Here is a 26,752-nt window from a genome sequence, read left to right on the forward strand (position 1 = left end):
CCAAACTCCTGGCCCATAGTTTTCCTTATTTTATATTGGGAAATCTTGATAGCTATAAAGGAAGATGTTAAACTGAAGATTGCAATATCAATTTTTGTGAAGCCTGTGCTTACGTTCTGCATTTGACACTTGAGGTCCATATTTCTAAATGAATCCTTCAGATTTTTCTTTTAGGAACATAAGGACAAAAGCAATTAGTAAGAACAGTTCATAGGTATTTCATGGAAAACCTGCCTTTCCTTGCATAGATTCTACTTCTTCACTCTCAAAGAAGAATATGGACAATTCCAGACTTATCTCAGAGAGGTTAATAAAGAAAAATCAGTTAAATTATGAAGAGAAACTGTAATGGGAAGGAATGAGAAATGAGAAAAAAGAAGACAGGAAGGGAGGATACAAGTGAAGGGATCAGGGGTAAAGATGTATAAGTTGTATCTGAATAAAAATGATTTTTCTAGTCTTAAAATAATAGGTATAAAGGAAAAAGAATAGTCAAAAAGAGTATAAGAATTCATATGCTACATACATTTATTAATGTAGTTGAAAATGGGAAGGTAATGGAAAAACAAGATGAGCATGGGGGAGGGGAGGGAAAGTGGGAGAAAAAACATGGGAAGGGGTAACAATGTTTATGAAGTAATGTATCCACTACCCGAGAATGTAATTGTAACCTCTCCGTACATTACCCAAGCAACAAAATATTTAAGAAAGAACTCATATACTACAAATTTTTGAATGTTTTCTATTACTGAGAACAAATTTAAATTGGAGTATAAATAGCCAACACCCGTACACATGTATGTATATATATGGGAATATGAATTAAGGAGATGTAGCATACTTATATACAAATATATCTACATATACACATGCACATACACACATATATCCTGTGATCCTGTGACTAGTGACACATTATTGAATATACTTATTGCTATTTATTTATTTTAGTTATGGGTCTTTATGAATAAGCACAAAAATAGGAAAGATAAGCTATAATATATTCTTAATATAAAATCAGTTGTCATTTAAGTAGTTTAAATTCATTTGAATTATAGCAACATGAAATCTATATTCTGAGGGGCCAGGAGTTTGGCCTAGTGGTAGAGTGCTTGCCTAGCATGCATGAAGACCCAGGTCCAATTCCTTGGTACTACATACACAGAAAAAAGCCAGAAGTGGTGCTGTTGGTCAAGTAGTAGATCTCTAGCATTGAGAAAGCCCAAGGACAGTATTCAGGCCCTGAGTATAAGCCCCAGGACTGGCAAAAAAAAATCTATATTCTGAGAGTGCTTTTAAATTATTTTATTTAATCAAATGCATAGTGCAAGCATGTCTTACATGGACTTACGTCCTTATGTTGCTCTTTTCTTCTTTCATAAATTAATCTAATACTAACCAACAACTGAATAAAAGAGATGTCATCAAAATCAGTAGTAAATAAATTTTGCTGTTTTATGCAAAATCACATGTGGAATTTTTTGCAACATTATATTAGAATTGAAATATTTTAGAGTAAAGGGAGAAATTAAATAATACAATTTCTTAGAAAAGCAAAGGCAACGTTTAGCAAAATAAATACTAGGAAACAGGTACAGTACTAGTGGGGTGGGGTCAAGGGAGAAGAGTTAGATGTATGCAGTGAAGAAGAGGGGGAGAACGCAGTCAATAATTCAATGTATATTCTGCAACAAAAAGGAAGTAGTAGGTAGGAATGGATGGATGAGAATGGTGAATGGGGTAACACTGACCAAGATGCATTGTTTTCATAAACTACTTTGTTAAATGAAAACTCCTTTGAGCAGATAATGAAAGCTTGCCAAAGTCTTTAAAAATACAGACTTATTTTTATTAATACATTACATTGAAATGACTTTATTTATTTTTACCCATTAATTTCATTTATTTTTTTAAATGTCATTGTGAAGGCAATGTACAGAGAAGTTACAGTTACATGAGTCAGGAAGTGAGTACCTCTCCTTTTGAAGTGTCATCTATTGCCTCATTTTCTCTCAGTTTTTCCACCTGTCAAATTTCCTCCCCACAAAGTTGTTTAGTTAATTTCTCTTTTTTTTAAGATTTAAGATATGAAGAAAAATGTGAGAGCATAATTGAACCAGAATATATAGAAAAGCAGACACAGACTACAACATTTTCTTGGAATACCAACATTAACATAGTACCCTTTTCTTCATTAAATAAGAAAATGAAAGGAAAGAGAGAACATAAGGTGAAGTAATCTACAACAGGAAGAAATTGAGGCACATAGAGCCCAGCTTCACATACTAAAACAATGGGATCCGTGTCATGTCTCAATCCTATGATGTCTATCACAGTTCAGCTCCTTAACTAAATTAAGCACTTCAATGGAAAAAAAAAATCACTTTGACTGTAGAAATCAATAAATCAGCAAGGTGGTACTGGTATATAAACCTTTTCCTTAAGGAAACATTAAACTTGCATTAATTTTTGTATACACATACAAAATTGTTACCAAAATTGCTCTTAATTACATGTTGTTACTTCAGCCATCATAAGGATAGGTAAATTTAACTTTAGGTGTAGGTTCTTTTCAGTAAAGACAATATTTAAAACTATTTTTTGGTCAAATTGAATTCTTATCTAAGCTTATTTACTGTAAACTTTATAAAGGATTTTTCTTTTCTGTACGTTGTGCCTCCATGAATTGAATTTCTTTTAAAGTAGATGAAAATTTGGTATTTTTTAAATGAGTAATAGCAGGATAACTCATTTTACTCATTGTCACACTTAATGGGTATTTGTGCTGAAAATACACGGATAAATGTTATTTAAAACATTTTAATTAGCAGGGGAGTTGACAGAGAAAGTGACAATACTTTTAAGATTTCTTGCTACACTATAGCAAACACTGTACATCCATTAAGCTGAAATCATTTTATGGCAACTAATGGTCTTTTATTAGACTGACTCTAAGTTTTATCCATAAAGAGATTGGTATAAATAAAACCCTCTCAAACACAAAACTACTATATTATCATTAATAGGGACATATTTTTCTAAGTTGAAAGATACCAACTAAGTTATACTATGTTAATAAAAATAATTTTTAGTTTGAAAAGAAAAAAGATGCATACTTAAGGTTTTTTTTTTGTTGTTTCCAAGGATATAAAACTAGTATTTAAGTTTGAGAAAATGTATTGCTAAGGACAAGATGTAAAAATGAATAGCAACAGTATTAGCATTGGAGAAGCATGTTTATGACAAGAATGACTTGACATTACCACTATTATGTTTCTTGGGAGAGTAATAGGTGAATTTTAACTAAGCAAAAGCTATTTACTATGGTGACTGTTATGTGTTATCATGTTTTTTCTTTTTTTTTTTTTGCCAGTCCTGGGCTTGAGCTCAGGGCCTGAGCACTGTCCTTGGATTTTTCTCAAGGCTAGAGCTCTACCACTTGAGCCTCAGCACCACTTCCAGCTTTATTTTCTATGTATGTGGTACCAATGAATTGAACCCGGGTCTTTGTGCATGCTAGGCAAGCACTCTACCACTAGGCCAAACTCCCGTCCCCTGTTTCCATCTTTTGAGGGAGAGAAACATATGTCAATTTAGAGCACACACTGAATATTCTGACAAAAATTATATAAATATAGAGAGATTGAAGCCAGAAGATTAAATAACAGAATAACTGATCTAAGAAACTAAGAATATTGATCCTGTAAGAACTCTGACACTAGAGAATTCAGAAGTTAAACTTAACCTTGACTTTAATTTAAGCTTTCTTTTGGAACAGTGGCTTGACTCTGCTGACTTTTCAAAACTCACCTTATTGTTTTTAAACAGAATTTCTTTCTTATTAGGTTACTGATATTGCCAGTGGTGTTATATTCAAAAACAAAATGGTTTTGAGTGCACTGTAATGTGAATGCTATTCAATGTCAGAAAACCACTATAGGTGAAGGCAGTTATCTGGAACACTATTTTATTTTCTGATATATATATATACATATATATATATATGACTTTATTTTTCTGCTAGTGTTAAGTATTACTTTTTATCCTTCTTCCCAAGAAGTCTTTTTTTTCCCCCCCCAACTTATGTAGTAAGAAGGAAATGAACTGGCCAATATACCCAATGTGTGGTAGAACTAGTAAAAGCAGAAAGCATGGGTCGTATTAAGAACAAAACACTGTAAACTGCATTCATGCTTGTTATCTATAAAGGACAATTTTATAAGCTGTAAAAATCAGGATTTGAGCTAAAAATATGACTTGGCAACCCAAGGATCCTTTGAACTGTATTATCTTTATCACTGGTTTGAATACTTTCCCTCTGAGCACAGTAAGCACACGGTAGAAATATGAATGACTACACCTCTCTGTGATTCAAGTGTTCCTTTTCTAGACATACTGAAGTTCAATGTTTTCTTCTACCACTGAAATGTTATCAATATAATTATCTCAATGCTTTCTATATATAAAAATATTGTATATAAAGTATGCATATTTTTTAAAAATGCAATTGACTTTACACTCTTTCAGTGATGCTTAATCCTAACAGTATATCATGAATTCCTGACAAGAGCAAAGACATTCATTTTCTCCCTCTGGTTTTGAATTTGTGTTCTCTGCCCCTTTAGCGATCCAGTTCTTACCTATTTCTTCCTGTTATTAAGTAGATTTGCACTCCTCCTCATCTCTTAAATACTTTTGCCTCAAACCCCTCTTACTGCCATGAGGCTGTCATTTTTTATTATCCATTTATTTTTCTTCACTTATTATCTACTGTAATCTGGAGTCTAAAGTATGCACATTAAGTTCATTAGCTATGTTCTTTCTAGTCCAAAATCTTTCTCTCCATTAGTGACATTTGTAATTCTTGAAATTTTTGGCAAGGTTTTGCTTAAATTTTAGTTTCATTTTATCTATGCCTAAGAGTCCTTGTTTTGCCGCATTTCTCATTCTTTTATTTCCCAAAGCAAGTAATTAACCATACTGTTCTTCAAGATGTTCTTTAAAAACTGTATGCTTTCGAATCTAGTCTTGAACTTTCTCTAGTTGCAGTTTCAACGTTTTAGTTCCTGGGCATGTTATATATTTAATATTGGCTATCACGCCATCTTCAACAGACAAGAAAAAAAAAAAAACAGGATTCCTTGTCACATTAGTTCCTATATCCCTTGGTGCTATTTATTTTACTTATCTTGGAGCTATCTCTGGTATCTTGCATATTTCCATATATCAATACTCAGTACAGCCAAGTGCTATTTTTGTTTCTGTGCTTTTTTTTGTTTCAATTCCCATTTATCTCTTCTTTCATATTTCTGTTATCTTAACCCTAAATTAGTTATTTATCAGTGCTACTTCCATTTCATGATTAAAGTATGTACAAATATACTGTCAAATATTTAAAGTGAAACAAAATGATTAGTATGACTATGAATTCACTATTGTCACAATCTAAATATGCAATGATGTTTCGCTGTTTTACTTGCTATTCAAATGAACCATTACATTTATTTCCTGAAGATAATCAGAATAAATATAATGCTAATATCAAATTTTAATTCTCCATTTTCTTACTAGTTTGAATACTTGGTGTTGATAGAATGGTCTACAATGTAAGACAACATTCTATTTTCCTCATATGTGATTCTTCCTGAGTGCAAAGTCCTTCCACAATTCACTCATTAAATATGAAAATCTGTTTATGTTTTTTTTTGTGATAGAATTCTATTTATATCATTTTCTATGACTTTACTCATTCAGGTATATTTCCAAATTCTCTTACCACCCAGATAAAGTCTCACCTCTCTTTTCCTTAATATACAAAATAACAATGAGTTAAGGTGGAATATATATTTTTAGACATACACAATGGGTTTAAACTCCCTTTGAAGCACATAAATAATTTTTAAAATTATCTTATATCCATATGATATTCTTGACTAGTAGACTATCATGGTATATGAGAAGAGTTAATTTTTAAATTATTTGGTGTTTCTATTTTTACTGCAATTAAACACTTACTTTTCAAGACAAATTTCTCTAGTTCTATGCACTAAAACAAATTATAATGGCATTTGCATATACATTTGAAAGCTATAAATATTTTTTCAGCTTGTATTTTCTTAAACATTACCCTATTAATAATTTGAAAAGTTGTTAGAAGAATACTTTTAGTTTGTATTGTAGAAGTCTTATTCAACTAACATATTTCTTTATGGTAATTTTTCTGAGAAAGAAGAGAACTATCTTCTCTGACTTACCAACTAAAAAAAATAACAACAACTTTTAAAATATAGAATGAAAGACTGAAAGAGACTGAAATGATTTAGGCAACTGACCATGACTCCGGAGTTAATTACTGTTGAGGATGAATATGTGTCCATAATTCTGGTCAAAAGCATGACATCAACTGGTTACGGAAATGTGCATGGGCTACAGCAAACTTATTTGCATTATTAGAGAAAATAGCACAAAGTCTTGACTCCGATCCTAAAAGCTTGCTAATATTATTTGAGAACATGACAAAGTACTAATTTTTGTTATTTAAGTTTTTCCTTATCATTATGTACTTTTGGAATCACAACTTAGCCTTAGAAATGTAATCTGCACTATCTTACTTTCCTCAAACAAAATTCAACAGTGCTTGTGTTAAGAATTTTACCTTAACAGAAAAGATTATTACTCTTTTCAGTGCTTAATTTACAATAGCTCATTTTTTCCTTACAATAATCCTCTGTAGAATATTTTAAAAATATTTACAAAAATGACTACATTAGGGGCCAGGAGTTTGGCCTAGTGGTTGAGTGCTTGCCTAGCATGCATGAAGACCTGGGTTCGATTCCTTGGTACCACATACATAGGAAAAAAGCCAGAAGTGGTGCTGAGGCTCAAGTGGTAGAGCTCTAGCCTTGAGAAAGTCCAAGGACAGTGCTTAGGCCCTGAGCTCAAGCCCAGGACTGGCAAAAAAAAAAAAATGACTACATTGGATACAGTGACCCATGCCTATAAATTCCAGTTGTTAGAGAGAGACTAGGGGAATCTAGGTCTGAGACATGTCCAAGCAAATACCAAGAACCCATATCTGAAAAATTACTAAAAGCAGAAAGCAAGCATGGCCCAAGTGGTAGGACAGTTGCCTAGCAAGCACAGAGCCTTGGATTTAAACCTCAGTAACATTCAAATAGAAAGAAATGACTGTACTGAAACCTTCTCTCATACAACTATTTAATACAACATAGCAGATGCTGTATTTATTTTTAATAATACACATTTTTTCCTTGGAAATAGTATAGAATAAAATGCAACCAAAAAAATAACAAAGCAAATTTAGTCCCTGAATGAGGTATGAAAATAAGCCTTGTAAATAATTTGGCCTTGACTCAATGGTTTCCCTCATTTGTCATAATCAGTAGAAACCTTAGGCTCTACTAGCAGAGATCTGCAATAGAGCAAAACCTTGATACATAAGGCCATATAGTATGAAGCTAATTGAAAGGACCTCCAGGATATTGAAACAAAAGCCATATAACGAATGATTGTTGTCCTTAATGTACTATGTTATCTCTCATCTCTTTTGCTGTCACTTGGGTATCTCATATTGTTACAGTTATCTAATATATTTGTTATCTTATATATTGGATTTATTTGTATTTTGTTATTTGAAATTGGATAGGGAAGGGGGGAAAACCAAGAGGGGGTTGGAGGGGGGGAATGGGGACCAAGGCATGTGAAAGGGTATCAATGTATGTGAATTAATGCACCCTCTATCTGGCAAATATCATGTAACCCTTTTATTAATTACAATAAAAAATATTAAAAAAATAATAATTTGGCCTTGAATGAATCCAGTCTTCCTGGTGTTTGGCAGAACACAAAAAACTCCATCTTTGATAATGAAACAAGGGAATCTTTGAGCATAGAATCTTTTGCAGTTCAGAACTACAAAGAGTCCTGTAGAGAAAACATATGTCATGAAAGAAACTGTTTATAGTTCCCAAATTTTAAAAATTTTCTACCTTAGTATTTTTTGTCCGTAATGGAGCTTGAACTCTTGGCCTGGGTGCTGTTCCTGAGCTCTTCAGCTCAAGACTACTGCCTTACCCCTTGATTCATACTCATAGTCTCTTGGTCTTTAGTGCCTATGCTGGCTTTGAACTGCTATCCTTAGATTTGAGCTTCCTGAGTAGCTAGGATTAGATGTGGAAGCCACCATGCCTGGCATATCTTACTATTTTTTTAATGTAATAAGTTATGGATATAAAAAAATGCAAAAAGAAATTCACATATAAAATTAAAGAGGTAGAAGAATAGAAGTGAAAATGCCTGAGAGCACTTCTGTATTTATAACTTGATTGATGTGATAATCTGATTTAAATTTTTTTCAATTCAAAAGTAATAAAAGAAACTATGGATATATTATAAATATAGTATATAGAATAAAATAAATTATCTATTTTTCTATTCATGCAACACCTTCAAATACCTAAATTATTTTTATTAAAATTATTGAAGTATAATTACCTACATTAATACTAAGAAAATTCAGAGGAAATTTTTATGTGACATTTTACTTTCAAATAATTGAATATATACTGCCTACATTTCTGAACTAATTGTAACTGGAAAATGATTGGATTCTCTGATGTTTTCTGTTTTTAATGTTCATTGGTTTCAGAATTATTGAAGCACACTAAGTTTAAATTGAACTAAAATTGGAAAAGTATATTTCTTCTCCACTCCTGACTTAAAAACAGCCAAAAGGATTTTGCCCAAGGTTATGATTTCCTGGAAGCTTTAGGAATATCTACCAGTTAACTTATCTCTAATATCAGTACTTTTGAATAAATTTGTGTAAATTAGAGAATTTATATTAAAATGTAGCACTTTTAAAGCCAAAGATAACCATCTAATGACCATGAAATGTTCACTATCTACATGCCCATATTTTAGTGTATATTTGTTGTTCAAGTGGATTGTATTTATATCATTGTGTTTGTTGCTTATATTCAGTTTTCCCCTTAGGTTTGAATGAAATGTCCATTTGCAGTTATACAAATTGGGATAGATAGATAGATAGATAGATAGATAGATAGATAGATAGATAGATAGATAGTAACAGTGAAACTGGAATTATTTTTGAAGACAATAGGCACAAATTCTTACTTTTTAAGATGTATCTATTATTCTCTGTTTTATCCCAAATGAGAATCAAATGTATTATGTAGGACTATGAGAAAATATTTTGTGATTTCTTGTGTACTTTAAGGGAGAAACAGAATGAGAAAACCCTCAAACTGTGTTTGCAAGAACCATTTGTAGAAAGTATTTTGTATAGGAGAAGTGTTAAGTCTAATATAGTAAACAACTTGTTGTAAGTTTCATCTGAATAAAACTCATTGTGGACAAAGCCATGTGAAAATTATTGAAGAAATTTCCCTGTAGGTCATAAAATTTTGAATGTATAATAACAGAACTACCATCTACTTCTTCACTGAAAATGGATCGAAGCTGAGAATTACAACTCACAATGTGAGAATAGGACAGATAAAGAGAAGAACATACTAAACTGCATTTGGCATGACATAAACAGGTTTCCCAAGCAACACATATTTACTGAAGCCAACCTGAATATAGTTACCCCAAGGCAATATACTAGGTCAAGGAATTCAGACAGGGAGCTTTGTACAGTATATGGACTACATACATTTATTGGAGTCTTAAAGATTCCAAGACTCTAAAACTGTGACCTGTGAAAAGTAAAACATAAATGCGTATCCCACAGAATCACAGCCAGGATTATCTTTTGCCTTTCATTAGGTATAACAATTCCACCCCAAATTCTTTTTTTTTTTGAGGGAGGATGGGAGTGGCTCATGGGGTTTGAACTGGACGCTGTCCCTGAGCTCTTCAGCTCAAGGCTACTTTGGTAAGCTTGAGCTAAGCCTCACTCCTGTTTTCTATGATTAACTGGAGATAAGAGTCTCAGGTTCTTTTGTGCCCCATATTGCTTTGAACCTTGATCCTCAGATCTCAGCCATGAGTCACTACTCCCGGCTCCACCCGAAGTTCTTGATTCTACCCCACTGGTGGTTCTATCTTCTTACTTGTACAGGTAAGATAACCAAGCCCACAATTCAGACTGTAACATACTGTAGGTGGGAATGGTGAAAAGAGGGGCATGTGCATGTGTGTGTGCGCATGCGCGTGCAAGAGTATATGTGTGTGGGGGGGTGGTCCTCAGGCTTAAATTCTAGGTCTGGGCAATGTCCCTGAAGTGTTTTTCTCAAAGCTAAAATTCTACCACTGAGTCTCAACTCCAGTTTGGGCTTTTAGGGGTTTAATTGGTGTTAAGTCTAATATACTTTCCTACCTGGGCTGGCAATGAATCTGATTCTCAGATCTCCTTTTTCTGAGTAGCTAGGATTATAGGCATCAGTCATTGGTTCCTGTCAAATTGGAAATGCTTAATTACACGTTGTAATAATCTTTTAGTATAGCTATAGCAAACTTTCCTTTTTTCCTTTTTTAATCGCTAGAAAGTTCTGAGATTTTTCCGAAATGTCAAAGGGAGAAAAAGTAAATCACAGCATGATTAAAGTTAAGGGTTGCAGAAAAGTAATATTTTTTTTCCTCCTGTTTTCAACAAATTTAGAACTTCCAATAAGTGTGTTACATACATAAACCAAATCATATTCTAGATGTCTATCTGAAAAATGAGTGTCATTGTTCAAAATGTGAAGTGGTGAGTGAAGATGGTTAGCTATTTGTAGCTCATTCCTGCAGAAGGCAAAGCCACACTGAAAGCGCACAGTCTATAAGCACCAACAGTTAGCCTAGGCGTTTCAAGTCCACTCAAACTATTTTTGTTCACTTTTTCCAATTTGAAAATAATTTTCTTTGATAGAGTAGAGAGAAGTTGAATGGCTTTGTGTTCTCTCTGTCATCTCTCCATAGTAATATATTATTTTCTTAGAAATACACCTCTTTCCCTTTCTTTCACTTTTGATTTTCTCTTTATTACCAAAGTAGTTCAACATGTGTTGCTAGTATGTTTAATTAAATATCTTACGCTGCCAGGTATACACTTATTCTAAGTCACATTTTCCTTTTGCATTTCCTCATAAGGAGGTTTTGACTTGCCCTTTCTTATCTGAATGTTTCACAATATCATGCCTGTTTTTCAGGCATCCACAGTAACAAAAAATATCACAGTGTATCTGTTTCATAAAATCCCACTGAAGGCATGACATTTTCCTATTAGGAATTTGTTGTTGGGTGAATGATATTTTATTTGATTTAAAAAGTAAGCTATCGGGACTGGAAGTTTGGCCTAGTGGTGGAGTGCTTGCCTAGCCTGCACGAAGACCCAGGTTCAATTTCTCGGTATCACATACATAGAAAAGCCAGAAGTGGTGCTGTGGCTCAAGTGGTAGAGCACTAGCCTTGAGGAAAGCCCAAGGACAGTGCTCAGGCCCTTGTTCAAGCCCAGGACTGGCAAAAATAAAATAAAATAAAAAATAAATAAAAAGTAATTTATCAAGCATAATTTATGTGTACATTAATTATTTTCTAGAGAAATATGTCTCTGGCTAATAACAACACCTTTATCTATTCGTTGCATTGTAATATATTATAATTGTAAATTTATGGTTTTAAAAACTTTTATTTTGTTTTCTGGTATTATTAGTATTTTGCTATTTGCATTTCCCAAGAAAAAGTGACTGCTTTTCTCTTGCCACCAAGTAATTCAATTATTTATTATAGAATCCATGGTTTAAATTTATCCAGTTTTCCCTTTAACAATTCATGTGGAAAGATATGTTTATTGTTTTAAGTTTCAAGGCTCCTAAGATATATCTTTGTTTGAAGTATGGTGATACACACCTGTAATCTCAGTACACAGGATACGACATTTATAGATTTTGTGTTTAAGTGTTCATTGTATACTATGCAGTGGGTTCTAGGTCACAGTGATACTATGTATCAATAAAATGAGTAAAATAAAAAAATGAATTAAAATAAAAAACATAGTAGTAACTTGTTACATTGTTTCCATATGCAAATTATCTTTTTCACTCAAGGCATTTATGGGATTTTACTCTAGCAATACAAATAAGAAAATTCATTAACTTATACTTCCAATGGAAAATACATATACATATAGATCAACTATATATGTACATAGAATGTATTCATAAAATTTGCTTTTACATAAATTTAGGCAACTCTGCATTATAAACAATTCTGAAATGATCATTCCTGTGAATTCCTTTCATGTGTTCACAGATTTTTTTGTATGTATTGCTAAAAAAAGTAATTATATCTGTTTGGACAAACATATACAAATTTTTGATATATTAAAATAATTACTTACCTTAAATATGCAAATTTCTAATTTACCCAGTAATATATGAGTTCCATTATATGAGTTTCAACATGATATGGTTGGTAATTTCAGTCTTTACTTCTGACAATCTAAACATCATAAGGTTGAATCTTGATTCATGTTATAATTTTACTTAGTACTTTCATGATTATCAGTAAGGTTCATCTTGCACTAGAGGTTTATTAGCCATTTGAGATGCATATTCATTTGACTTATTTCATCATATCCTTTACAAATTTTTCTCTTGAGTTTTAAATTTAAGGGTTTAATGATTTGCAGAAGACTTGTATATAAAGATACCAAAATTATTTAATATATTGGCATTGCATGTTTTTTTTATCCATGTGATGTATTTTCAACAACTAAAATGTTTTGAGGCTCTGTACACAATTTATTTCTCCAGATTTTTTTTTGTCGGTTTTGGGGCTTAAATTTGGGGCCTGAGTCCTTAAACTTTTGTGCTCAAAGCTTATCACTTTGAGCTACAACTCCAATTCCAATTTTTGAGTTTTAATTGGAGATAAGAGTCTTGGACTTTGCTGCCTAGACTGGTATTGAAATGCAATCCTCAGATTTTAGCCCCCTAAGTAGCTAGGATTACAAGCTTGTTTTACAAGCAGTTTCATATTTTAATATACTTTGTTTCAGTAGAAGCTACATATCATAGAAAAATTAAGCAGGAAGTAGTTTCCATAAATCTGCGATCTCCCTGCCCTCCCCTAACAGTACTTTGTCAGTATCAATGCTCTACACAGGATATTATTTCTTTTTTTAAAATATTTTTATTATAGTTAATAAAAGGGTTACATGATATTTGCCAGATAGAAGGTGCATTAATTCACATACATTGATACCCTTCCTCATGTAGGATATTATTTCTTTATTAACTGATGAACTGACACTGGTATCTCAGTATCACTCATAGGTCTATAGTCTACAACGTTCACTTTTGATGTTACACATGCTGTGGATTCAGACAAATGTATAATGACAAGGATCTGTCACTGCAGTATCAGAAATTATTTCACTGCATTAAAAAATCACTTGTTCTTTACCATTTGTTCTCTGGAACCTTGACAACCTCTCTCTTTTTTTTTTTTTTCACAGCTTCCAGAGCTTTTTTCCCCCACTGAATTGAAATAATGCAGCAGCAAGAAACATTCATACTAGATTCTTTCACTCAGTTAAATTTATTTCATGAAGGATTTTTTTTCACAATTTGATGATTTGCTTCTTTCTTACTACTGAATATCACTTCAGTCTGTGCTTGTAATAGGTTATCTGATCAGTCACCTGCAGAAAGGCAGCTTTGATTCTAAGTTTTGGGAAGTATGAAAAAAAGCTCTTATAAAAAGTCTATGTATAGGTTTTGAACCTTATTCAGTTTAAGTCCTTGTTCTGTTATTTGCTATGACAATAGCTTGGATGACTTCAAAAAAATGATGAAAGTTTCAATGTTTTGTGCATTTCCTTCTTTTTAATCTGTCATTCAATAATCATCATCATGATAAATTTATATGTTTACGTTAATAGCTTGGTTTAGTTTAAGATCTCCTCGGGGAATGAAAATGCTTCCAATGCTATATTTCTATTACAGTGTATATGTAAGCCATTTAAATGCAATTATTTACCTTTGTCTACATTTGTCTATCAAAGCCCAGCTTCAATTGACATTGCTATAGTTTAGATTGAGTCCCATTATTAGTTCTGTTAACTCTTTGAGTTTAGTGTTTATATTTCAATTTTAAAGATTAAAAAAATGTGAGGCTAAAAGAGGTAGTCTAGTTTAATTGAAATATGGAAGTTCCTGTCATGTCAATTAATAAAATATTAGGTATATGCTTACAAATTGTTTTCTAACTTGATGTTGAATTATATAGTGCCTGTATATAGCTTAGTGTGCTTTTGGCTCATGGCTAACAGAGTTATACATGAGAGCACACACACAGAGAAATCTGAACTATGATGTTAGAACATATTGGAGCATATTTTTAAATGTATGGTAGTTTTTAGCAACATACAACAAAACTAATCTGCTTCAGTATTTAGTTCTCCATAGTTAGTACTCTATACTTATAAATATGAAGGATAAGAAAACTTTAAAACATTAAAAATGACTATCCTGATAATGAAATAACAGAAACCACTTTTCAGGTAAACAAAAAAAAATGTCTCATAAAATATATTACCTGGGTCAGGAGCGTGGTGTTGTGTAGAGTGCTTGCCAAGCATACACAAAGCCCTGGGTTTGATTCCACGGTACCACATACACAGAAAAATTCAGAAGTGGTAGAATGCTAGCCTTGAGAAAGCCCAAGGATAGTGCCCAGACCCTGAGTTCAAGTCCCAGTACTGAGAAAACACACACACACACACACACACACACACACACACACACACACACACACATATATCACTTGATTCCCAAAATACAAAATGTATGCCATTGTGAGAATTGATCTAGCTATTACCTGATGAATGTTACTATAACTCCTTTATACATTCTCCTGACAATAAAAAAGATAAATAAATAAATAAATAAAATGTATGCCATTTTGAGCAGAACAGGAAAATAATGTATAGTAAAATTGTTTTAAAGACACAATATGGAAGTCGTGCTGTGGCTCAAGGGGTAGGGTGGTAGCCTTGAGCTGAAGAGCTCAGGGACAACGCCCAGGCCCAGTGTTCAAGTCCCACAACTAAGAACAACAACAATAAAAAGACACAATATGTTTTCTTGTGTTTTTATGCCTTTTTAACATCATGACTTATCCAACAATTAAATATTACATATTTATTTGTTATAGATTATTTTTCTAGCAGTATTGTTCTCATATTTCTTCAGAAAAGTAGAAATAAAATTCAGTCCGTAAGCTGTTTTACCTTTGTAAAGTAAGGAAAACAAATATTTGATGTGGATTTTTGAAGGCAAATATAGAATGAACAATGTATTTTTCATACTCACTCTCACAGATTTGATTGATGTAAAGCCATGTAACTCAGCCTCGGCCTTTCAGATCCTGTCATCTAATCCATGTTCTTTCGATTGCCTAAAAGATGACTAATTCTCCATTCAGTGTCCTCTTTTCATTCTTGCCATTTTGATCAAATGTTCTGCAAAATAGTCTTCCTAAAAGTATTGTTTCCTGAGATTAAATTTATTCAGAATATAGAAATACATCTAAAATTACATGGTATGAGATTATAGAGATTAGATACAAGAAAAAGTAAATGGAGACAGAAAAATATTTTATTAACTTTCAAGTTATCATTTTCTTCAGTCCCTAGATTTATTTGCATAATTGTTTCCAAGGGAGCAGAGTTTGAAAATCCACTTTCACTAATCGGTGTTTATGAGGGATCAAAAAGTTCTGACCTTCTAAACTCTCCTAAGACCATTTCCTCATTAGTGAAACAAAGTCAGTTTCCCTGTCTACCACAAAGAATGCTAAATTAACTGGAATCCTAAGTAGAAATGTGAAATAAGAAAATACAACAACAACATATAGAATTCTGAACATCTTCAGAAATATGTGCTATATATTAATACAGAGAAGATGTATTTCTGTTTTTTTGCATAATATAAACAGAATTCCGGATTTTTTTAAAGTACCTGAAGCACTTCTATTTAAATCTCAATGTGTTAGTGATGTACATGATGAATGTTTTAATACAACACAATCATTCATCAATGTGTAGCTATGAACTGTAACAATGTATCATTGTAAAACAGACAATGTTTTATCTTGCATTTCAGGTCATTTAGGAAGTAAAATAAGTGCTAAACAATGACTGTCATCCCGCCACCCAAGGATTGTGTCAGATGGAAGTACTGAGTAGATGGATCTTATTAAGAGACTAAGCATCAGGTAGCAAGTACAGCATGGAAATGGCAGTCAATGTGATATTCATGCCATGCCCAAGGGAGTGAAGGAATTGGGAGGTGTCAAATTACATCCTCCAAACAGTGCAGTCTGGACTTGTTTAGAATTTAATATACCATATTTCAGCCATTTAATTGTTATAATTTCATTTGTGAGCCACTAGTGCTCATCTTTTATGTAGTTTTCTGTAAGGATGTAAACCTGTGGTAAGTTGAAAATTATTTGTATATGATGCAGTTCCATGATATCTTAAGGGGCTTGAATTATGTTCTTCATGGATAAATTGGTATTACTGTCTAAATATGTGTTTAGTAAATCATATCAAATGAAATTCGACAGGCTGCCTTGTGACTTTCACAGTCTAAATATTAAAAATCTGAATAGACCAAATAATTATGTACTTATGATTTTCTAACAGTGGTTATCACAAATCACATTCAATTTATCTGATCAAAGCTGATCACATTAAACAATCTGGCCATCCAATATATGAATTGGATATCTATAACTACCAAGTCATACAGAGTTTAAAACACTGACTGTAGAGTCAGTCATTGTTTTATTATACCATTTGTATCACACTGAAACATGAGACTGTAATATGTAAGGTTGGCAAGTGACACTGGGACTATGAATACTCACCATAGATTATTGCATTAGAGTTTTAAGGGTAATTGGATTCATAGATTGCTGAATTCTTGCTGTGCTACAGACCATCTGTAACATTCATTGACTCATTTCTCCCCTCTGCACTCCAGTTTATGCATTGATATGATTGGGATAATAAAGTAACTAACAAGGATTTTTATATTCATTAAAATCCCAGTCTACCTAAAGCCATTGGAATGCCTGACATGCAGTAAAAACATTGTTTCAATTAGTAATAAAAATGTTGAAAAATACCATAAATGTTCTATCTGGCTTTAAAATATATGTTTACAATCAATAGTGCATAAAACATTTTTTTTTTGCCAGTCCTGAGGCTTGAAATCAGGGCCTGAGCACTGTCATTGGGCTTTCTCAAGACTAGTACTCTGCCACTTGAGCCACAGCACCACTTCCAGGTTTTTTTTTTTGTTGTTGTTGTTATTTGGTTGGTTTTTTTGCTATGTATGTGGGAGACAGGAATTGAACCCAGGTCTGCTTGCAAGCTAGGAAAGCACTCTACTGCTAGGCCAAACTCCCAGCTCTTAGGATTTCAATTTCATTGGGCTTTACTTATACTTAAACAAAAATAATGACTTATTGCTTTTAACAATAAGTTCTCATATAATAGTGATAATAATAAGTTTACATATATTGACAATGATAGTGCTTTTACTTGCCCTTCTTTGTGGCATTGAATGCAATTGAACAAATATTTCATCAGGATTTTTACAATGTCAGATATTTTTCTATAGCTGTTGATTGAAATGATTCTATCTTGAGGACAAATCAGGCAATAAAAATGTATTGAGTAAATTTATGCAATAGATAAATTTACAGTGGAACTATTTGGAAGTCCACATTTTTAATATAACACTTGGAACCAATTTATATTAAAACATGCATTGATTATGGAAATTATTCTATTTCTAACAAATTGTTATGGCTAATCTAATTCTTGTAGGGCTCATAAGCCTTTCTTTTTCAATGCATATATGCATAGACTTGACCTCAATTCAGGTGATATATTTATAAGATGAGACCCAAAACAGTATCACAATTGTAGCATACAGTTACAAAAGAAAATGGACAGGGCTGAGAAATGTTGTATTGTAAATATTGATTTAAATTAATCCTGTCCTTCAAACCCTGGGGTGCAGGCACTTGACCTCAAAGGAGATCAGGACTTAATAATCTTAAGCAGGTAAAATCCTTAGACTACTGCCGGATATCTGCTGTGCTCCTCCTCCTATACCCTCAAATAACCTTGTTTATAGCTCTTTTCTAACACTTCACTGCATTTTTTCTTTTTACTTTCATGTCTTTTTGAGGCACCTAACTTCTGAAGTTCAGGTTGCATTTTCATGCAACTAACATGGCACCTAAGTAGAAAAATGAATAAATGCTTCAATGAATGACTGGTCACTAAGTGGCATAGACAGAAGATGTAATTAAGAGTAGTCTGGAAACATTCTTATATCTGAGCCTAAAGTCAATTTCAGAAAGGAATCATAGCTGTTGATGGCATAGTTCTCATCAAATCCAGTTTAGCTTGCTTTAAATTGTCTTCTCTATTCATTTGGAATTGTACTATCTCCCTGTTATTAAAATTTTCACATGAAAACTAAAATCTAGACCACAATAATTAATGTATTGATTGGTCACACTAAACAGGCTTAACTAATGGCACATATATATATATATATATATATATATATATATATATATATATATATATATATATATATATAGTGGGTCTTGGGGATTGAACTTGGCCTGGGTACTGTCTCTGAGATCTTTAGCTCAAGACTATCACCCTACCCTTGAGCCAAGCCCCACCCACATTTTCTAGAAGATCATTGGAGATAAGAGTTTCAGGTCCTTTTGTGACTGGGCTGGCATTGAACCTTGATCCTCAGATCTCAAGCTCCTGAGTAGTAGGAGCCACTGCACCAGCATGGCATAATTTTTGTATAGTGGACTTATTTGATTTGTCCTAAGGCATGCATTTTTGAATTTGTCAGTGTTCTTAGGTCTAAAATTTGTGACAAGGGGAAATTAAGTATATCAAATAGATGGATTTATAGGAAAATGCAAAAATTTTATTATAATTAATTACTATATCCTACCTACTTAAACTTATATACATATAGATACTTTGAGTATTTTGTGTACATTATTACTAATTACCCATGGAAAAGCTGAGGAAAGTATAAATTCACCAAAAATGACTTGAAAACATCACCTATGATTATATAAAATGCAATTTACAAAATTATCACAGTATTTTCCCTCTGGCCTACCTTAAGCATTTTTCAAAAGCAGACAGAGTCTAGGGCAAACACTGTAAGGAACATCAGAGTAATAAAGAAACTTTAATGTCCTTTTTTTGCTCAAGTCTTTATAAACAGTTTTGGTATAACTCCATTGTATTATCACCATTATTGAGTAAAACATACAGCACTTTACCACAGTAGCAGGGACACCTGCTAGCAGAGTCATTATACTGTAAGTTTCCCTGTTGCTCAATTCAGCGAACAAGCTGCTTTAAACTGCCTCCTAATGTCTGAGCAACATCCATACTTTTCTTTTCTGTGCACTCTTGGGACATATTGTAGAATGCAATTCATCAATTATAAAAATTTTTTGTATTCTCCAAAGAAACCCAAATTGTAAGCTAGAAAATTTTAAAAGGAAAATATGCTTTGTTTACTTATGTATACTTAAGAATATCAATGCACATACTTTCCACATTCTTTTGAGAAATATGTAAGAATTGTATATCTTAGTCAGAACTTGTGTTGTATGCTACCAATATAATCTCTAGCTATGATAAAAATAATAAATCCTAGCTTCACATACTGATGAAGTATCTGAAAGTACATGGTAGGTAATTTTATTATTATTATTACTATTGCCAGAAAAATGTGTTATGCCTTTTATAGTAATTAGCTAATGGAGATATACTAGAACATATTAGTAAAAAGGGGTGTGCATTATCTTTTGCCCAGAGAATCTTGCTACTGATGGTCAATTGTATCTGGTTAAAAGTCAGCGATCATTTCTGCCTGACTGAAGTCTTTGCTCCAGTGCTTCCCTGTTGACTCTATGTGCATTACATTGTGAAAATGCAATATTTGCATGCATGCAGAGTAATTCCCAAGTGTAAACTGCATTTCTTAATATTAATATGGTTTAAGTGGCACCAGTTATCCACGTCTATGATTCATATAATTGAGCTTTCCCTTTCCCCAGAATGATGTACTGTCACTGTCCTATTCATTTTGAATGTTGTATTCATAAGGGTTTTGTGACTAGACATCACCATAAATCAATGTTATTGGACTATATTTTCAAACAAAACATTTACAGGGCTAGTCATCTCACATGCTGTACTCAGAGTGTGACACTTGCGTGAAGGTCAAATAAAGTCAACAGCAACTTATGGATTAGTTTAGCGAAGGAGCAAATGAAACCAACAATTTTTGTGATACATTGATAACAGGTTTAATGTATTCATGCTTCACTCCATGATTCCTTATAGCCTTAAGAATTTGGCTAGAACAGCAAAATAATGCTAGCTGCATAGGTACCGAAGTTCTTGAGGTTGTTGTTTTTTTTTTTTCTGATGAAGCACAAGAAATATCAGATAGAGTGTTAGTTTATATTATGCCTTTAGTAAACATGTGATAATATGAATGATGTCACCATTTACTACAAAATAAGGAAGATTCTCTTCTGATGACTTACTCCTTACTGAATTTGTACTCATTTTTTATTACATAGTAATAAATTTGTGTCAATAGAATAAACTTCAATTTATTTCTTTCATATTAGGTGTTATTTTTTCTATATTTTAAATAAATGGATGATATTTCTTTCATCCAAATTAAAGGATACTTTCTTCCATATTAGAATGCCTTTTAGATGTAAGTGAATGGTCTTTCTTTAATTTCTTATCATAGTAATGTGGGAAGGGGGAGGTCACAGGCAGTTCGTGACCATGAGATATTCTCATGTGAAGTTTGTTCTTTTCATGTGGCTTTAAATGAAGGCCACATACTATGCAAAGAATCTGCTCGAACCAGAAATACGTAGCAATATGGCAATAGCCCAATTAAGTGTAAATAAGCAGGAAGAGGATATGTAGTTCCCTTGAGAGAAAAGCATCATTCTGCAGTAATGAGTACTAAAATTACATTCCCTTATATAGCTTGTGCTTTCTACACATTAGCTTAGATTATTCTCTGAGGAGGAAAAATAATTTTGTTAAAGCTGTTTAAGTTTTTTTAAAGAGAGGATTTTCTCCAAACAAGCAATATTTTAAATAAAACTTTGGATTTTCTAAATCCACATTTTTGTTTCTTTACAGTGACAGCACATTTGCAAGGTCTTAGAGAAAGAAATGTATAATATAGGAAACAGAAAAAAAAATCACAATCAAGAATCACCATACAGAAAGGTACTCCTTAATAATAAAAAAGACTATCTGAACAAAATAATAAAGTTATAGTAATTTGGCAGGTAAAATAAATTAATTTTTCATGGAAAATTCTAATGTGTTACAGGAAAGCTAATTTGTCTTCAAAAGAGGCCTATATTTTATACAATGATGACATGTATCCATTTTGTATTCCAGTACAGACTTTAGTACAGTGAGTACTATAGTCATTCATCATTTGGTCTCATAATCCTACCTCTCAATTATATTTCTTAGAGAGCTCAGTGAAGAGAAGCAATCCTAATACATATCAGATCGTTAATTAAGGAGCAATGTATATGAGTGCCCTGGTGAAGGTAACTCTGTGTACCTTGCGTTTTAGAGTAAATTGATGAAGATGTTATATTAATTAACATTAGCTGGCCATAACTTGTTTCTAGTTTTTGGTTATTGGAGTATTTGAAACCATTTCATCATTTACTCTTGGATGGTCATTGAAAGAATGAAGTGTCACATAAAATAAGAGGGGAAAGAAATAAAATATTAAGCTAAAAATGATCCTGTTTCCTTTCTGGACAACCAATCAAGAGGTAAAATTTCAGGCGTCTCTTAGCCATGATAAATCTATTTTATTTTATTTTATTCATTCACAATTATCAAAAAGATGGCATTCTTACTATCTACTTCTTATCAGTTCATTTCTATGCAGTGCAGCCACTTCTGGAAGGTAATGTTCTCTTTGTCAATGAAGAAAGCGAAGAATAAAGAGACCGTTCTCTTGCCTAGGGTTACATTATGAGTTACTTGCAAATGTGCATTAAAATTCAGGTCTCCAGAGCCCCAGTGTTTTAATTAGCTTAATAATCCATGCTAACTTTCATGATTATTAGGGTTGAGGTTTCGGTATTCTTTAACATTATTCTTAACACCTATGAAAGATGGCTGCCCTTCCTAAGGTTAATGCAAACTATGAGTTACACCAATTATGCAAACCCTAATCTTTGTAACTTATCTACCTCCAGGGTGCTCAGAGCAATATGCTCATGTACTTTATTTCTTATTCAAAAGAACTTTCACTAACTTCTAGGAAGTCTTTCCTTTTGCATTACTAATAACAGAAACAAAACCATTATTTGAATGGTACTACAGATGAACTTATAATGAAAGTACAATTATCACAACTATATTAGTAAAGAAATTATTGTTCATCAACTTTTCTATGGTTGCATAATGAATAGAAATTAGAATGGGATTTTAATGCTGAGATTGTTTAAAGTCACAATAAATATCTTTCACATATAATGTTAATTGCTAAAACATAATTTGATATTACCAAAAACTGAATCAATAGATGGATTTGAAGAAGGTATATTTTACTCAAATTATTCATATGTAAAAGGTTCATCATTACTTAGTTATGATCCATACTTAGGTATGATTTATATTCTAAACTTACTTATTCCTTCAATTCCAATAGTTAGGCATTTGGTAAATACTGAGCTAATTGCAGGGGATATAAAGCTTAAGAAAATTACTTTAAGTTGTGCTATTACACATTTTAAAAATGGCTAAGGTAGTTACATTAAAGCCAATTGAGTTTAAGTGAAGTGTTCAAAATGACATTTCTTAGGATATGCTATACTTGTTATATATTAAGAAAGGGGAAGTAACTCATAACAAGAATGTGGAAAGAATATTCCAGCAAAAGGAAAAATAGATAAGGTCTTCATTATGCAATTTATATTCAGAAAGACAAAAAACAACTAACAAAGTGAAATAAATAGAAGCTATATTATACAATGTTGAAAAAAGTATCAAATAAAGTTAGTAAGAAGATATAGAAGGGTCCCTTTTTGGAACCGAACACTAGAAAATCTCATTAAAAGGGGTGTTATGAAAGAAAAGAGGTCAAAGGAAAAAGGTATGATGAGTTATGCCTGTAATCCAAGCTACCTTAGGGATAGGGGCAGGAGCCTTATGGGGTGAGAGGATCTAGTGGATCCTAGTTTGTGGCAAGAGGATAATGGCTGCAGTCCAACTGGGCAAAAGACTAAGAGACCTTGTCTGTAAAACAGACTAAAGCAAAAAGAATTAAGCATGATGAACCAAGTGGTTGAGTGCTTATCTGGAAAGTTTAAGTCCAAAACAAAATTATCTTAAGGGAAAACTAAATAAAGAGAAAGAAGACATTCTTTAGGGGAAAATAAGTTCCTTAATAAAGAGAGCAATACATCAGAATGAGTCCTAAGTATGACAAAGATGCCACTGTGAGGTTTTAAGTAAAACTGTGATAAAATCTGATAAATGTTGAGAAATAACAGTTCTACTATATTTAGAGGATGGAAGGAGACAGAAGAATTCAAGCATACAAGGCAGAACTCCATTCTTCATGGAATGACAAAACGGACATCTTTTTGACAATCCAAAGAGAAAGATGATCATAAGTGAGACCCTGGTGTTGGGATACCTGATGAATTAACTTGTGCTTTATTTTGGAGGCAGAAGCAACACTGTGATTAACTGTGGTGATACAAAGAAATATATAATCATTATATAGTTAATTCAATATATTAGTTTCTCACTTATAGGAGGGAATGCATTTTACAGAGTTAGGGAAGACGGTGACATGGTTTAATTTAATGAAGTATTCTAGATATAAGAAATATAAAAAAATATTTAACATATCCTGACTATTATTTTTTTGCCAATCCTGAGGCTTGAACTCAGGGCCTGAGCATTGTTCTTGGGCTTTCTCAAGGCTAGGGCTCTACCACTTGGGCCACAACATCTCTTCTGGCATCTTCTATGCATGTGGTACCAAGGAATCAAACCCAGGTCTTCTAAGATGAAACTTTAAGTGGGCAATTAGATAGAGGATCTTGTAACCAAGAGTAGCAGAAGTAATCAAAGAGTCAAAAGTAGTAAAGATTCTTTTTGAGATATAGTCTATTCTACATGTGAGAACAGATAAGGAGATATAGTAAGAATTAGAGATTATTTCTGGGAATGGAGAGCACATAGTAGCAAGAAAATAGTGACCTTAGCTCAATAGGTACAAAAAATCACATTCTAATAACACGTAAATAAAACGAGACATGCAGAGAGACTCTGGATATAAATTTGATTTACTGAAGTCTGGAATTTATTTATTTATTTATTTATTTATTTTTCTATCTATTTTTTTACCTTATAAAACTCCACAGTAGCTCACAGTACAACATGCCTGTTGTCCTAGCTAATTTAGAAGCTGAGATCTGGAGAATCATTGTTCAAAGCCAGCCTAGACAGTGAAGTTTACTGGATACCATCTCCAAGGCACAATAAGGAAACAACAGAGCTAGAGGTAGGCAAAGTAGTGGACAGCCAAGTAAGTTAGAAGCCCTGAGCTCAAACCTGAGTACTGACACACACATAGTCATACACAGTCACATACACACAATCCTGAGTAGTAACTTAATTATACCTTATGTGTACTTATTACCTACAGAGATATATGCTAAATTCAGTAACTCAAACTATAATCCTATCTAAATGGGAAAAAGATATTGAAAAATTTCATTCCAAGGTTCTCAAAGGCAAAAAAAAAAAGTGGATGAGAGTCCATCTTTATCAAAAGCAAAGGACCCATTGTCCCTGTGACTTAGGGAAATACAAACAGGACAACAGTTCAACCTTTGTGCATAAAACATGATTGTACATAAAAAAACCAACAAGCTCACACACACACACACACACACACACACACACACACACACAGATAAATGAGCAGATCATTGGCTCTTAAATCAAGATAATTTTTTTTATAGACATAGAAAATAAATCCATACTACTGTGAAGGTACTACAATTTTGCTTTGCACCATAGGAGTTGATCATAAGTTCTATGAATGCTTTGAGAAAGAAACTACTCCTGAATGAGAGATAAGCAGCCTTATTATTGGCTGTAACAGTAGTACCTAGTATCAGGACTTGTGCTGTTTCCCTGCAGCCTGGGGACTCTTGATTCCTCAAGACACACACACACACACACACACACACACACACACACACACACACACACACCCTGGAATCTCTTATAGTGAAGGTACCTCAGGATGGGAAGCAAAGCTCTTTTACAGCAAGCAAAAGTTTGCCTGGCATTTGCCCATGTCTGAGACATTATTAAACTGAATAGCACATAAGCCTTCCTTGGCTCCCAAGAGAGACACTACACCTTATCTTCCAGGTCATTTTCTGTACTATGAGTGTTGAGGAAAAACTTAAGAATTACATCCCAGTGTTTATATGATGTTTCCTTTCTGGAGATAAGATTCATTATGCTTAAAGTGTATATTTCTGAAGAATTGTAATCCAGTGAAGAATATTTGGCAACATGTACTGAAGACAGATATCTTGAAACTATCAGAATTTAAATTTTATGTAAAACTAATTTACCTATTTGGGTTTAATCTGCTCTAGCATTGAGTATAAGTGTATAATATCTTTAAATTAACCTTATCTCAATTTTATATTACTAACTGCCTTTTCTCTCTACCTTCATTATTTCTTTTCCATATTAATTTTATATTTTCTAAATCCTCCAAAAGATGTAAACAGTGTTTAAGCCAAATGCATGAATAAATTTATGATGGAAAATAAATTAAAATTTTATTTTATAGCCTTCAGATAACCAAATATTTTAAAACTGCTATTATCTATGGTTCTTGAAATTACTGGACACGATGGTCATTGAAGTTTTTGTAAAGTTAAAGGTTTTATCTAAGCAAATTGAGGGTTTTTATGGCAGCTATTTTTATCATTGCCAAATCAAATAAAAATATCCATAAGCCTGGGATATTATCTTCATAGCTATGTATCATATAAAATTTTTTAGAAAATGGCTTCCTATTTTCATCTTGATTGTTTAAAAGATTTTAAATACAGCCCATAGACCAATCACTGTATAAAGAATCAGGGAAAGCTTTTGGCAAATGAGATGAAATAAATTAAAAACATACAACAGGAACCACTGGGTTCTAGGCAGGAGTTGATGGTAACTGGCTGAGGAACTTGAATCAAATGAGAGCACAGAGAAAAGCCCTTGCTATAGAATACAGTATGTAGAACTACTTCCTCCACCAAGACAGGCACCATTAGCCCTATTTCATAGAATAAGAGACCAGAACACAGGTCTTGTAAATGGTAATGTAAATTTTTTTTTCAAAAGACAAGTCTAACAAAAAGTGTTCAAGAAGGAGATCTCTATATATAATCACTGGGACTTAGTTTTTAGAACTTAATCAAACTTAGGTAAAGGGTTTGTATGTCATAGAAACATATTAATTTATGAAATAAAACATGTCTATAGAGTCATAGGTATTTATGACTGTATAGTTTTGTTTATATTTCCATTACCATGTCCATA

This window comes from Megascapheus bottae, chromosome 6 (genome assembly GCF_031878675.1).
Source record: "Megascapheus bottae isolate mThoBot1 chromosome 6, mThoBot2.hap1, whole genome shotgun sequence".
Classification (NCBI taxonomy): Eukaryota; Metazoa; Chordata; class Mammalia; order Rodentia; family Geomyidae; genus Megascapheus; species Megascapheus bottae.